Source organism: Pongo abelii, chromosome 10 (genome assembly GCF_028885655.2).
Source record: "Pongo abelii isolate AG06213 chromosome 10, NHGRI_mPonAbe1-v2.0_pri, whole genome shotgun sequence".
NCBI lineage: Eukaryota > Metazoa > Chordata > Mammalia > Primates > Hominidae > Pongo > Pongo abelii.
The window spans coordinates 41,754,785-41,771,363 of NC_071995.2; the positions used below are offsets into that span (position 1 = coordinate 41,754,785).

A 16,579-nucleotide genomic window follows, 5' to 3' on the forward strand; every position below is an offset into this window, starting at 1 on the left:
TTGCACCGTAATCTGAGAGACTGTTATGACTTCGGGGTTTTTTTTCTTTGCATTTGCTAAGGAATGTTTTAGTTCTAATTGTGTATCACATATTTATCCAGTCCACCATTAATAGGCATTTAGGTTGATTTCATGTCTTTGCTATTGTGAATAGTGCTGCGATTAACATATGAATGCATGTACACAGATTTTTGAAACTGTTAGATTTTTGCAGTGTCTCTAACTCCTCCATTGTTCAAAGGTCAACTGTATGTGCTTTTGTATCAAATAACTGAGTATAAATGTATACAATGCTTGGTTTAGTTTGATATCAAGTTCCAAATTCTTCTTCACTCATTTAACTGTAGAAGGTGGAATTTCTCTCCCTCCTTTTTAGATTTAACAAATATTCTCTAGACATCTACAGCATTAGGCAATGTGTCAGATTCTACCTGTGTTCTTCTACCTGTATTCATATAATGCCTTGAAACTATCAGGATTTCAGAAATGGTTTCTGACCTTCAAAGTTCCAACAGTTGGTGATTTCATATGATATTAACATTGTACAGTGTTTCTCATAGGCTGATGACTGTTTAGTATACAGTGTGCCAGTTGCAGTATTTGGCTGTGTTCAAGGAATAGTCTATTTTTAATGGGAAAAAATAGGTCATTTGGTAAAAACACCCAACATAAACATGACCTCTATTCTCAAGAGGACTTTAAAGTGAACACCTTGTGGTTTCAGAGGAACACTTTTTAGGTTGGACATGCATGTAATTTACCTGTTATCTGCAGCTGTTAACATGCAAGCAGAAAGTTGATGCTTGACAGCACAAATAATTCTAGTGTAGGAACTTCAAAAAGGAGCCAGAAGAAGAAGAGAGCCATATTGTTCTGTGTTGCAACAAAACTCATGGATTAAGGCACAGGTATGAACTCATGGAAACTGAGTTAAAATTTCAGAAATATTGTGAAATCCCACAGTTTAAATGATAAAATATTCAGGTATGAGTAAGTCTGTTGACTTCTCAATGATAATATTGATGAGAAGCACCATTTCTACTTGATGAGGTAGCTAGGGAAAGTGGAGGCAATTTTACAGGATTTGTGTGTTGAATTCTAAAATTAGGATCATAGAGATTTTAAAATATTGTGTCATATGTTCATAGGCATATTTTTGGATGTAAAAACAACTGTATCTTTAAATGTAAATTATTAACGTGATTTCTATGATAGTTTTATGTATCAACTTGGCTAGGCTATAGTACCCAGTTATTTAATCAAATACAAATCTAGGTGGTGTTGTGAAGGTATTTTGTAGATATAGTCGACATCTCCAATAAAATGACTAAGTAAGGCCGGTCGCGGTGACTCACACCTGTTACTCCAGAGCTTTGGGAGGCCGAGGGGAGCAGATCACCTGAGGTCAAGAGTTTGAGACCAGCCTGACCAACATGGAGAAACCCCGTCTCTACTAAAAATACAAAATTAGCTGGGTGTGTTGGTGCATGCATGTAATCCCAGCTATTCGGGAGGCTCAGGCGGGAGAATTGCTTTAACATGGGAGGCTGAGGTTGTGCTGAGCTGAGATCGTGCCATTGCACTCCAGCCTGGGCAACAAAAGCAAAACTCTGTCTCAAAAAAAAAAAAATGACTAAGTAAAATAGTTTCTTCTTGATAATGTGGGTGGGCCTTACCCAATCCGTTGGAAGGCTGCAGAAGCAAAAATTGATGTTTCCCAGAGAAAGAAGGAATTCTTCCTGAATTTTTTCAATATCAGCTTCTTCCTAAGAAATTCTAGCCTGGTTGCCAGATCCACAGTTGCATAAGCCAGTTCCTTGAAATAAATCTCTATTTATGTGTATGCCTATGTCTGTCTGTCTGTCTGTCTATCTATCTACTTCATCATCTGCTGGTTCTGTTTCTCTGGAGAACTCTGACTGATGCCATTTCCTAAATGGAAAGTCTTTTAAAGATATGAAATAAATAATATTAGGTAGATGTTAGGATAGAGGTTTATGCTTCTAATGTTCCCATTTCAGTTATCATTTCAAGCGTTGTTAAGGCTGTGCAAAGCCTGCTGGGACATATCCTCTGCCTCTCCAGCCTGCCTGCCTGCTGCACCGGACATTCCAGCAGCAGCCCTGAGCTGCCCTCTCCGCTCCTCTCATGCCCTGCTGCTTCCGGCCTTCTCTTCCTTTGTCTGTCTGTTTTCTTCTACTTTAAACACTTTTGCCCTCCTCTGCCCTTCTCTGTAAAGCCTTCTCTTCTCTCTGCCCCCTTCTCTTCACACCAGAAGAATTAGGCTTCTTTCATCCACGCTTCCTCTCTCATGCACAACATTTTACACAGAGGGCTCTGTTGAATTGTTTGCAAGTCTTTTTTCATTTGCTAAATGGTAATGAGTATGTCTTATTCATCTTGGTATTCCCAGCACCTAGCACAGTTCCTGGAATCTAGGAGGTGTTCAATCAATATTGTTGAAAGAATGAATAAATAGCTGACCCTCTCCTTCAGGGATAAGCAGCTGCCTGTAAGTTCCATTGCAGACGGCTGGGAGGCATCCTAAGTGGCTATTCTTTCAGGGCTGGGTATGCTCCTAAGCTTCTTGTTCCTGAGTTGCTTGAAGAGAAATTCCCAGGCAAACAGACCTTTAATTACCACCAAAGGCCTATGCTTTCAGTATTTGTGAGGGATTATATGTATGCCCAGCAGATTTAAGCTGATTGTGTAGAAATATCTGGCATCATATATTGGTGGCATGAATGCTTTGCAAAATGAGTATAAATTTGGGCTGATATATTTTAACCTTTTAATTAACGTCTTGAAGTCTTACTTGCATTCATTAGCAAGGAATCCAATATCCCTTTTGAAGTTATACCCACCCAGTCAACTTTAAACTTGATGCTTTGCCCAGTCCTATGTAGGGTCACTAGGGTCTGTGTTCTTCAAATACCAGCTATAGAAAAAGCTGTGCCATTCTGATTATTCTTCTACTTCATGTGTGTCTTACTGTTACTCTGCTACATGGTGTCATTGTTGAAGCTTGCTCCTGCATAGTTCCACAGACTTCTGTCTACTTAGCATGAGTGTTGTCCCTGGCCCAGACCCTGCATGGGCCACAGCGCTGTTTCTACCCCAGAAGGGTGAGTTCAGAAGAGCTTCCATTAGTCATACTGGGGGCTGAAAACAGCTCTCCTACACATGCCATTTAGTGAGCAGCCCAAGTCAGCAGTGTGGCCATCCACTTTCCCCGCAGTTTTTGTTTGGAGACGTCTCATCATTCTTCTTTAGCACTGGGCCTGTCAGGTCTTTCACAATAAGCCTCTGTGCTTCCCATCTTGGGGAGCAGATCTCCTCTTTTCCTCCCTGGTGATCAGCTCTGCATGTCAGTGTCTTGCAGAGCTTTACTAGAGTCACAGAAGTTTATTACACTCTTTCCCATTCCCCTTCCTCAGTAACTTTCTTATCTTAACCCAGAGAACTACCGGGAAATTACCCAAGTGATTCCTCATGGAACCCAGGGAACATTTGCTTTGAGGTGACTTCCTGCCTCCCTGTCTTGAAATAAATGAAGCAAATATAAATTTTTATGGGTCTTTCAAATGGCACTAGATTTAAGGTCTACCTTGTCAGGCATTATGTATGTAAAAATGGTAGCCCTTTCATTCAGCTATACCATCACTTTCCCCTTAAGAGGTACCAAGAAGCTTGGTCAATTAGAATGCAGAAAGATATTTAAACTGTAGCAACTTATGGAAGAAACTCAAACAATCTAGTTTCCAAATGTGTATTGTTCACATACTTTAAAATATAGGCTAAATTACATTGTAGGCACTCATTACAATACCCTTCACTATATCATTAATTTTCAGCTTCATCGTTTATTATTTTTTTTACCTTGCCCTTGTTCTAGCCAGGATATTTCACTAATTGCACAGCCTCGATCATATTTCAGGAATCTTTGTTCTTCTACTTCCTTTTGTGGCACCATCCGATCCAACATAAAAATAATTTTCTCCCAAAGCTATGTTGATCTTTTACTATCCCAGTGTTTCTCCCATAAAAAAAAATAATAGTTACCATTTGTTGAAACTTTACTATACTAATTGGTTCTTTATATTTTTGATAATTTTTAAAATGTGGAAATAATCTACCTGCATAAAAGTGAAGGCCGATTGCACACAGGTATATCTTAATTATTGTGGAGTAAATTGTTATAAAATATTATTAAGTGAACACTCACGTTGCTCATGTTATTATCACTGATGTCAATCAAAGGAGTATTGTCAGGATCCCAGAAGCTGCCCTCTGGCTGTCCTAGTGATAAACCTCTCCCTTCCCTCCAAAGTAACAACTATCATGTTTTAGGCCCTTTGCTTTCTTACTTTGCTAAATAGTTTTACCACTTATACGACTTCTCTAACACCATAGCTTAGTTTTGGCTATTTCTGAGTTTTATGTATTTGTAATTATATAATGTTTATGGTGAGGCGGTTTTGACTTCTTTTCTGTGACAGTTTCTGAGAACTATCCAGGCTTCAATTAGTAGTAGTTTTCATTGTTGAACAGTCTCCATTATAGGACTGTACTATAATATGCTCATCCATTCTTCTGTTGATAGGCATTTGGGTAGTTTCCCATTCCAGATTATTATAAATAATGATGCTATAAACATTCCTGTACCTTTCTCTTGGTGCCCATGTGCACATCTGGGCCTGGATTTTTCTTGTGGGAATGTTTCTAATTATAGATAGAATTTTGTGAATAGTTACAGATCTACTTTTTATTCCTATGTACATTTTGGTAATTTGTAAATGGTTTTTTTTTCTAGAAACTTATTGATTTCACCTAAATTTTCATTTTTAGTTTGCATATCATTTAAAAAAATGAGCTGATTATTTGTTTAATCTCTGAAGAGTCTATAGCAATGCCCCTATTTCATTTCTGACATTGTGCTATTTCTGTATATTTTGATCAGTCTTGCCAGGGACTGATTAATTTTACATCTTTTCATAGGACTAGCTGTGTTGGTCTATTGTATAATTCCTTTTTTCTTTACTACTTATTTAATTGAAGTCTTTAAAAAATTTATATATTTCTCTCTTTGTGGTTAGTTTTGCTGTTTCTTCTCTAATTCCTTGACAAGGATTTTTAATCATTCAGTTTTAGCATTTCTTATTTTCCAATATATTTATTCAAAATTAAAAGTTTAAGCATGGTGTTAGCTGTTTCTCACAGTGCTTTCGTTATTATCCTGTTCAAAATATTTACTCTGCCTCATTGAGGTTTCTATTTTGACTCATTATTATTATTTGAAAGTGTCTCTCTTAGTTTCCAATGACCTGGGAGTTCTCAAATTATATGTTACTGATGTATAGTTTAGTTATATTATGGACAAAGAATATCCTATGTATGATTTAGTCATTTTAATTTTTTTGAGACTTGTTTATGGCCCTGCTGATGATCAATATTTCTAAGTGTTCTCTGTTGCATTAAAAGAATGTGCATTCTGTAGTTGTGGGGTGAGTTTTTCTCTATATATCCGTTAGGCAGAGTTTGCTCATCCTCTTATTTAAATCCTTTATATCCTTACTAGTTTTTGTCTGCTTGTTCCATTGATTATTGAGAAAAATACGTTATTTCACATTTTCTATGGGAATTTATTTTTCCTTAATGTTTTGCCAATTTTAATTTATATATTTTGATAGCACACTGTATCTTCCTGATAAGTTGACCCTGTTATCATTTGTAAGAATCCATCTTAATTTATAATAATACTATTCACCTTTAAAATTGAGATTAATATAGCTATACCAAATTTTATTTTGTTGTTATTTGCATGTTATCTTTTCCCACTATTTTCAACCTTTATGTAGCCTTAGTTTTAGGTATTTTTATAGCAGCATATAATTGAATTTTTACTTTGCAGGTCTGAAAAATATCTTTATTCTGTTCTCACTTTTTCTGTTTTCTGCATTGTCTGTTTTGTTCCTTGTTTTTATTTCATTTTGAGCTTTTTATTTTCCTTGTTAGAGATTTTCTTCAAATATATGATAATACCTGAAGTCTATCCATATTTAAGGCTGAGCAATAAAAAGATGACTGGGAAGTCTCTGTGCATGGATAGGCTCATTGATGGATAAGAATGAGGGAGAGGGAGGCTGTGTAGGAATTTGGCCATTTCACTGGGAGACCCTCAATTGTTAATAAGCCTTTTTTAAGTGGGAGGGGCTGCTCAGATTTTTTTTTTTTTAGATGAAACTTCTGTCTTTAACCTAGACAAACAATATTGTGGATAATGGGACTCATATGTGTATGTACACAGACACACACACACACACACACACACACACACACACCCTTTGTATTTTAAGGCTCCTTCTCGTTAAGGTACCTCATTCCAGGCTTGAATTCCTTAATGTAGCAAATATCCCATCTAAGTTAGGTGGGATGAAAGTCATTTCCAGGTTTCATTGCATCAGGGAAGATACCTGGTGGCCTAACAACTCATTGTGAAAGATTTCTACTGATCCTCCATTGGAGGATCATTTTCTCTTTCATTCCTCTTCTCCCTTGCCTTCAGAAATCCTGAGCTTCTCATCCCTGAGCATTATTGGGATCCAGAGGTAGAGTTTAGCTTCCTTCTTGTTACGTGCTCCAGAAAAAGTCAATACAACAAAGAAAGCTGAAACTATGACCATCCCCGTTCCTCAATCTGCTTTCTAAAATTGCATTAAAAATTTCTCATGTTCTGTCATTTCTTCTCCTACTCTGCAGTTTTTTTAAAATTCCTACATTGTCATTGTAGTAGATTTTGAAAGAGGGAAACATAATTTCTCACTCCACCAAGTTTACGTGTAATCTTACTTCTAGGGTGCTGTTTACATGTGGCACCAAAAGGCCTAAAAAATAACATCTAAGAGACAGTTGAAGCAGGGGTATCTAGTTCAAAGACACTGGGCAGGTGTTGAAAAAGAAAGGATTATTGTGAATAAAGCACAGCGTATTTTACTCGTGGTCCCAACTACTCACACCTGAATCAGATGGTAAGAGAAAGTACAAGAACAAGTAAAAGTGAAAAGTGACTTTTCCTTAATCTCTTTGGGAATTTGAGACTGCAGGGCGTCAGTGTCCCTGTTGCTATTGGCTTGTGGTAGCACAGGCATGGTACAATGATGTGGGTGTATTTGTTGACTGATTACAGACATTATAAGGGAGGCATCTGTTGTAATAACAGAATTTGCAAAGTTGTCTGCATTGTCCTTGGCACAGACATGAGTACCTTGGTCTTGGTGCACATGTTGACAACATGAGTGGCAGTAGCAGGCTCTTTGGTGGGCATCAGTTGAAGAGAGGGTATCTCTGGAACCACTTTTGGCATTGGAATCAACTAGCCTTCATGACAGTGAGTGGGAAGAAGAGGAAAATAGCACTGTAATAGCTGACAGTACTGCTTCCAACAGCACAAAGGAAACTCTCAGAAAACTTACTGAGTTATATGGAGGAACTCGGTGGGTCTGAAATGTTCACAAGATGGGTGGAATTGTGGCTTTTCTTCTCTCCTCTCTTTTCCTTTTTCTTTTTTCTTTTTTGACCATGGTCTGATAGCTGGTGTGGTGCCGCTTTTGAAACACACATTTCAAAAGCAGAGCATGAAATTCTTGGTGGTTAAGTCAAGAGAAACTATATAATTAGTAAAATTATGAAACAAATTTATGGGGCAATGAGAACTAATTCACTTCTAATTTGAAGGGCATTTGATGATAATGAGGCTTTGTGAGGCTAAAGAGATGTCCCTTGGGCTTTAGAGTTCTTCATGGAAGGTCCAAGTTCAGGTATGGCCAAGCACAAATGGGGAAAGTGCTTCAAAATCCTTTATCTGATACGCCACTTCTGTATTATTGGCAAACTCAATTCCAGGGCCCCTCTCCCAAACTCCTGTGTTGCTCTCTCCAGCTCTATTCTACACTACTAAATGATGTCTGCTTAATATTATCTTCTTGTTACCTTTTTCTGACACTTTGTAAGAGACCTATAAAATACCTTTGGTCTTCAGAAATGCAGCCTCCACTCTCTCCAAGTTACACATTATCTGCCCTTATTTTATCTTTTGTCAACACTTTATATTCAAAATCAGTCTCCCTTTATATTAGCTAGCTAAGTGATGTCAAATCTAACTTTTCATCTATTCAGTGCACAGATATTCCCTCACTTATTGTGACTCAGTTGATACACTCACCGTTTGTCCCACATCTCTCAAAACGGAGACACGTTGGTCTTTTGGGGTTTTTGTTTTTGTGTTTTTGAGACAGGTTATCACATTGTTGCCCAGGCTTGAGTACAGTGGTGCGATCGAGGCTTGCTCACTGTAGCCTTGACTTCCTGGGCTCAAGCAATCCTCCTACCTCAGCCTCTAAGTAGCTTGATCTGCAGGTACGCACCACCAAGCCTGGCTAATTTTTTGGTTTTGTAGAGATGTGGTGCACTATGTTGCCCAGGCTTAACAGATTGGTCTTAACTGGAACATATATCGCATTTTTTAACTGGAGAGAGAGGGGAGTGCTATTCTAAACTTCAGGACACCTGTGAAATTTGTATGCGGAAACAGTACATTAGATTTAAACATAAGTTTTCCCCATTTCCTAGAGCAGTGCCACAAAGTGTGGGCACATCTGTTTATCTTTGTTCTAATTAGGAATAATTTGAGAACAAACCTCAGTCTACCAACTACACTGATGGCTTTTTTCTTATAGCCAATTTAGTGTCATTTATTTCTAAAAGGCTAGAAGAATTGTTGCACAGTTAAAATTGAACAAACTACTCAGAACCACAATTTTAGACTCTACCCTCTTTCCTGGGTGAATAATTACAATGCTTTTCGTTGCAATGAATATAATCTCAGTGAAGTTAGCTCAAGAACAAAGATAAGGTAGGGAACAGTGATTCTTAGGAAGCAACATGGATGTCCCATGGAATCCAAAGTGCTGGTATGCATGTCCCAGGAAGGCATTGGAATTAGACTGCCACACCACCCATGTTTTTTCCTGTCTTCTCTCCTTCTTTGCATATGTCAGCCAGCTTTCATCCTCTGCCTGCCCTCTCACTCTCTGCCACTCTGTCTTTCCTTCTCTTGCTTTGTCTGCAGATTACAGGGGATAAAACTGTGGTCTCCAATAATCACTGGGTTGTTTTCTCATCTAATCTCCAGGAAAGATATTTCCTTCTTTCTCTCTTTTTGTATTGGTTCTAAATTACCAGAAAAGGAAACAATAGCAGAGTTGGGCATTATTATATATGTCTCCATAAGCTTACCCCAATGGCAGGAAGAAATTACTAGAAAAGAGGCACTGAGTGATAATCCAAGATGGGACCACTAGCTCTGGGGTGCTATTTTCTTCCCCTTGAAAATTTATGAGTTTACAAGTATCAGGGTCATGGTCTAGCATGTAGTGAGACATCAGTAATTATTTGTTTAATGAGTAAATGAATATAAATTAAGATAGGTGCTTATCCAATATAAATTTACATGCTGCAATAAGGTTCCTGGGTAAAAAGACAGTTCCCTTTTTCCTTCCCCATATCACTGGAGCCTAAAATTTTTTCAACAGGAATATGGAGTAAATCATTGGGAAATAGTGTTGAGTAGCTACAGGGAAGAGAAAAAGAGGTGGTTGAATTCATATCCGGAGGAAGATGGACAAGAAGAAGAAAGAGAAGAAGGAGGAGGGGAGAGAAGAGAAAGAAAAGAAATTGTCACAATTGCTTTGAATTTGAAAATTTTGTAGGAAATACAAGAACAGTCTCATTTTTCACATTTCTTCATTTTATTATATACAGTGGACAAATTATAGTTCCTGGCAAATGTTAATTATTGTATTTATGTCCCATTGTTTTTATTCCATTATTTTGATCATTTACAACCATGAACACTTGCCTCCACTGACACATACCCATTAAAATTGAACTTGGTTTTTGTTCTACTTTGAACAGCATCAAAATCTTTGCAAAACTTGTTATTTTATGCTCTTCCAATTAGTTTAGATAGAAGCATCATTATATAGGGTAAATTAATGAATGCCATTCTGGCTTAGCTTACAGTTCCCTTTTACAATAATAAAAATTTATGGCAATGCATTGTATATATTTTACTTGAATAGTTCTAAACACTAAATTTTATTTAACATTAAAATGTGACTAAATTAATTATGAAATTACTTTCAGGTAATTTGTGACTCTCTGGATTCCTTTGGGGATTTATTGGGGTTCTCTTAGCAACAAGCTCAGGATTTTAAAGCTTGGTTATCTGTATCATTTTTCTAATAACTTTAATGAAGATAAATGAAGTCTCTTTGTTGTATTTGTTTACTTCATTAGTGGTAGAAGACAGAACTATTCAGAGTATCAAATTAGATTGCATATTCCTGGAATGTTTGGGAAGTTGATAAAAGAAAAAAATTAAACTATGAAAGAAACTTGGGATATAACCACACAAAATCTGGAACTTTAGAATTAGTTTTGAGGCTATATTGTTTTTTAACCTTATAGACCTCTATATTTTGACTTTAAAGGACACACAACAAATGTAGTTTTACAGTATCCATTTGAAGGGCAGTGGAATACATTTTGTTTCCTTTTTTTCACATGGATAAAATAAATGTGTTTTACTATGTAGCTCTGGTATTGTTTGTGCCAGCAAATTGGTGCACTAAATCATGTATTGATAAGTAATCCCATTTAAAAAATGCTTTAATATGATTAAGTAGATTTTCAATATTTTACTTTTTAAATTATTCAACTGATGTTCAAAGTAAGTAAATTTACAGCATGTGTTGCAGAAAGTCAAAGATATGTTCTTTATTTTGATTTATTTATATTCTAGCCTCTAGCTTTTTATTCCAGAAGAGGTAATAAAAATGATACAATAACACTCTATTCTAACTTTGTTAGAGCATCATAATTACATGGCACACAATTTGTCTTTGATGTTTGCTTTTATTTTATCTTGTATTGCAAATCCTTGTTTTTACCTTTTATGCTTTTATACTCATCCTACTTTGGCCCTGATGTCAAATGATTTAAGTAATTTACTACTTAATTCATTTACTTATTTATTGCATTCCTAAAACATACTATACCCTGGGCCAAGAATTTCATTTGCCAAAAAAAAAAAAAGATACATATTTTTTACCCTTGATGAAGTAAATCTTATGGGAGAGGGGGCAATGTAAGAAAATCATTAAAATACTCTGGGAAAATGATTTAACATAGAGGTATAGTCAAAGTATTATGACAACTCTAGAGAAGCAATAACTTTCAAAAGTAACGGCAGTAGATTTCTCAGTGGACAGACTGAGTTAGTAATCTCAAGCCAGAAGACAGGGAATGGCATGGGACAAAGAGAGCATTCTGGGCAGCCATGATAAGTGTATTATGAAATGGTGGTGTATTGGTGAGATTGATTTCCTAGTAGGAGGAGGGCCTGAAAGAAGGAGATTCTGAAATGTAAGGAGATGAGTCTAAAAATGAAGATGCCTTCCAGAGTGGCGGTTCTTCTTATCCATGTTGTCTTAGTCCATTTTCACGCTGCTGATAAAGACATACCTGATACTTGGAAGAAACAGAGGTTTAATGGACTTACAGTTCCACATGGTTTGGGAGGCATCACAATCATGGCAGAAAGCAAGGAGGAGCAAGTCACATCTTACATGGATGGCGGCCAGCAAAGAGAGAGTTTGTGCAGGGGAACTCCTCTATTTAAAACCATCAGATCTCATGAGACCCACTCACCATTGCAAGAGGAGCACAAGAAAGACCCGTCCCACTTATTCAACTACCTACCACTGGGTCCCTCCCACAACATGTGGGAACTGTGGAAGTTACAATCCAAGATGAGATTTGGGTAGGGACACAGCCAAACCATATCACACGCTTTATCCCATGACATTGGGGACCACAATATTATTTTGAAAAATGGAAGCCAGTAGGCCAGAAGTTTACCTTTTTTTACATGCATATTATGAAATAGTTGTACTAGAAGCTTTGCATACTTTATATCACGTGTTCCCCAATAAACCCCTGTGAAGGAAAGATATTTTTATTCCCACTATATAGATAAGGAAATGGATGATATCAAAGTTGATCATTTGTCCCAAGTCATGGGGGTATGGGGTGGGTTGCAAACTTAATATTTTCTGGTTCCAGGACTTCTGCTTCTCCAGTATGCCCTGTTTCTTCCCTAGAAATCCCCATAGTGTCAATAAAGAATTTACTATGGGTGGAAATAGTTACAAAAGAATAGGAAATCATTACTTTAGTTTCAGATTAGAGATTATTATGGACAGAATTTAGATATTGATAGTGGTGATGACAGAAAAAACAGCATAGATTTGAGAGCCTTTCAGAAGTAACATTAGTGATTAATCACTAATGTTGAGAGTAAAGGAAAGGGAGAAATTGATGTGATACTAATGTTTCTGTATACAGCACAAATGAATTTCACTGAATGGGCTGAAGTAAGGCAAGGAATGAAAGAAAGAATTGATGTATGCTGGATATATTCACAGTGAGGGTGGGCTTGGTTAATGATACTCTGTCTCCAGTCTTCTTAGATATGTCTTCCTTATAGAACTTAGAGGGAATTAATGGCTAAAGTTAGGAAATTTGAGTTGGAATTTTATCAGTGACCAGTGTTAGGTTCAGATGCAATTTTAATCATTACAGGCCACAGCTAACAATTGTCTGCAGGTTTTTTGTGACATTCCAGGGGATCTTGCCCCATAGCTTCAAACTATAGGTCTGGCCTGGAAGGTCCTTACACATGTATTGAGCTCCATCAAAGTATTTTAAATCAAGAACTAGAGATTTTGAGCAAATATACTAAAATCTGGTTATTTGGATAATAGTCGAGTAAGTGACTAGAGTCATTAATCTAGTTAATCATGTCATTACAAACACAAAATGATTGAGGAAAGGTTAATTTTAAAAATCTAGGTTTAGTTCCTGGCATTTTGTAGTGACAAATTTTCATTTTAATGCCTTAAGAATACTTAGAGCTTTTGCTTTAGTTTTAGTGTGTTTAATGCAGGCCTGTACTCATGCAAGTCAACTCCTTGCCCATGATTTACTTGTGTGTGAAGCCCCCAATCTTATTTATGTTGCCCAAACATGGCTGAGAGAGACAGCTGTGACATTATGAATCCAACTGGCCACAGATGGGTTTTCAGTGAAGCATGGATCCATATTGGTTTGGTGATCTGTGTGTACTGCCTCCTGTTAAAATTCAGACTCAACCACTAAATCACCTGGCATTGACTGCAACCACTTATGTATGACTAATAGACTGAAGTGAACTGGAACTTTCGTTGCTAGTGATCAAGACCCTTACTGTAAGACCAATTCACTATATTATAGTTTTATCGACTATTTTGCTCACGTTAGAGTCTGTTTAGTTTAGTCATTTTGCAACAGTTTTTAATAGCCTTGGATCTCATGTTGTCAAGATGTTACGATAATTAGCCTTTTCCAGATCTTGTTTATTGAAATCTCCACATGTTTGTTATGGATTTGATGGTTAAGGTTTAAATCTCGAGGAAAAAATAATTGGAATTAGAGGCTGAGAAAAAATTTATTTAGGATCTTAAAAGCCTATATCAATGATCAATAGTTACTTAGAAGGCTGGTAGAACTGCAAGATTTTCTATATAGTGGAAAAAAGAAAACAAATAAAACATAAAAGAAAACAAAGGATGTATGAGTTGTTAAAATAATCAGCTAATGCACCAAACAAAATAAATTTAATTGCGCCTCTTAGCAAATAAAATTTAATTCTGAATTACTTGCCCAAATCATTAGGTATATGAAACCCCACAATTTCACTTTTCTAGAGTCCAATGTGATATTCAAACTGGCTAAAATTGCTGATATAAATATATGCCTGTCTTGTTCTTTACAATCCAATCAGGAAATTTTGTTAAATTGTTAATAGATATGCAAATGAGTGAAATAGTAGCTGAAAATTTTTATGACAAGTCTGCATATTTGTAACGTTTCTTCATATTTATCCAAAGCAGCAAAAATAAGAATAATTACTGAATAATGACTAGTCTTTATATATTATTCTTCATTTTTAAGTATATTAGTTATTCCATAAGTTGTCAGTGCTATCTCATCTGCATTGTTATAGCATCTAGCACTTACCATATGTCCACAGCCACAGGCAAGGATACTTTATTTTGTGCTGATATATTACTCTGGGTGAATACAGGACAGTTATCTTCCAGTCAGTCAAGAAGCTATAAAAGTAGCTGGGGAGATAAAGTGAACACGCAAAACAATTTTTAGAAGTTTTTAATATTTTCCTCTGTGGAAAAGTTTTTCATGATTCAATCTCATTTTATTGCTGTTTCTAGGATTTAATGTATGGAGATCTACCCATGCCATATATAAATAAATATGAATGATTTGGGTCACTTTATTAAATCATAATTTAAACAAATATTTATTAATTCTCCACTGGAGAATCAACAGTAGACAAGATAGCCAAAATAGCTTCCTATTCTTCTGGACAGTTTTTTCTCTTGGTTTTCAGTGATAGGAGCTTGTTTCTTGACATCCTAGTAATTTTTGAATGATGGACAGATATTATATATAAAAGTATGTAGAGGATAAAACAAAATTTTATTTTTCCACAAAACGTTTACTTTTTCCTTTGTTAAGTGGAGAGAGTAGAAGCTGATCACCACAATCCGGTCATCAAATGGACTGGGTAAGGGCTGGTTTACACTTTGATCAAGGATTCATCCATCTCGGTTTTCTGTAGCCCTCCAGAGGGCTGTATTCTCTTGGACCGCATTCTCTGGCTGGTTCTGAACTCTGAGTCCTCAGCATGAGGAAGTTGCCAAACCTCCCTAATGCTTTTTAGAGATTTTATTTAGTCTTTTAGTCTCCTTCCTTTACAAGTTCAGAAAGGTTTGGCAAGTGTCTTGAAAGGCAACCAGCTGTGTGTCATGCTGTCTTCTGGGTTTCTCATTCCTCACTAGGATCTTGGCTCCTTAAATTTCCATGTTGTCTCTTCTTCACAGTTCTAACTTTCCACAGTTCTTTCTAATCTGGTATCTTGATTTTTCTAGTCTTCATTGCCTCATCAATTTTAATTTTTTGATTATTTAAACAGTGTTAACACTTTTGATTAACATATATTCAAATTGTATACACAGGCACAGTAGAACCACATCATTAAAACTCCTTTTGTCAATAACCTCCATGATACCAAATTTGTGACATTTTTTGCATTTTTGAAAAACTTTTAAGTTCAGGAGTACATGTGCAGTTTAGCTATATAGATAATATCGTGTCATAGGGGTTTGTTTTACAGATTGTTTCATCACTCAGGTATTAAGCCTAGTACCCATTAGTTATTTTTCCTGATCCTCTCTCTCCACCTACCCTTTTCCCTCTGAAAAGCCCCAGAGTGTGGTGGTGGTTTTTTTTTTTTTTTTTTTTTTTCAGTTCTTAGCTGGATGATTGATCTGTTGGAAGTGTATCCAGCCACCTGTCTCTATTTTTAGATAGTAAAATAAAAGAATGATACCTTCTCTTATACACATCTATGCAATTACAGGGAATATACCCTAAAATTTCCACTCTACCCCAAGATATTCTAGAACTAATTGGAAAAGTGGACAGGTGGGGCATTGAACAAGTTGTTCAAATTAGGTATCACTGAAAGAGCTGGGCAATTACCAGAGCTAATCCTTTATAGTAATGTTGAGTTCACTGACCAAGAACTGTTCAGTGATCGTGGTACTGAATGGTGCTACACCAAGTTGTCCAAGTGAATAACTTGGGGGCTTTCAAGTGGACGCCACTTCGATTGGTGAATTCAACATGAATTGAAACTCAAGATTTGATGGTTGCTCTAGAGAGCTAAAGGTTCTGCATACTATTCTTGACTTCTTATTAGGATTTATCTTAAAGGGAAATAAGTCTTAATTTTTATCATCTACTAAGCTACTTGTGGAAAGAGTAGATATTTGTTGTGTTTTATATCTTCATTAACACTTATAAGAAGGTGTTGCTTAGTGGTTAAATTTCTGCGTTTGTGAGTCAATCAAGTTTAGAGTTAAATCCTGTCCATTTACCAGATGCTTGACCTTAAGGAAGTTGCAAAAACTCTGTAAATCTCAATTTCATATTGTGAATTGGGAATAATAATACATTTTATTGTACCAGTGTGAGAGTTGATGTATACACTGTATTTAAAGTGGTAATAACTATCTTTGGCATCTTATAAGCATGCAATTTATGGTAGCTATAAATTTTGGGCTACTATCAAAGTCCATGGAATTGGAGATCCAGAATTTTGGGGTTAGTCCTTAAAACACTTACCCAGAGCCTCCAAGGTAGGTGAATGAAGTCTGTTGAAAAAGAGTTATGTTAAGGATTTTTAAGTTTGCTTTTGTTGTTAAATAAAACTAGTTAAATATCTGTTTATTTTATGGATAACAGAACCATCTGAAATAACTCCAGAAAAGAAAAAACTGAATTGGAGACAGTTTACCTCTCAGTGACTTCAAAAACATGTTTCTTCATAATTTCA

General features: G+C 36.3%; 1 protein-coding gene across 7 annotated transcripts in view; it reads left to right on the forward strand.

The window, feature by feature from the left end:
- TMEM117 (transmembrane protein 117) overlaps positions 1–16,579 on the forward strand; it is a 597,128-nt gene that overhangs the window by 319,388 nt on the left and 261,161 nt on the right. The window lies entirely within an intron of this gene.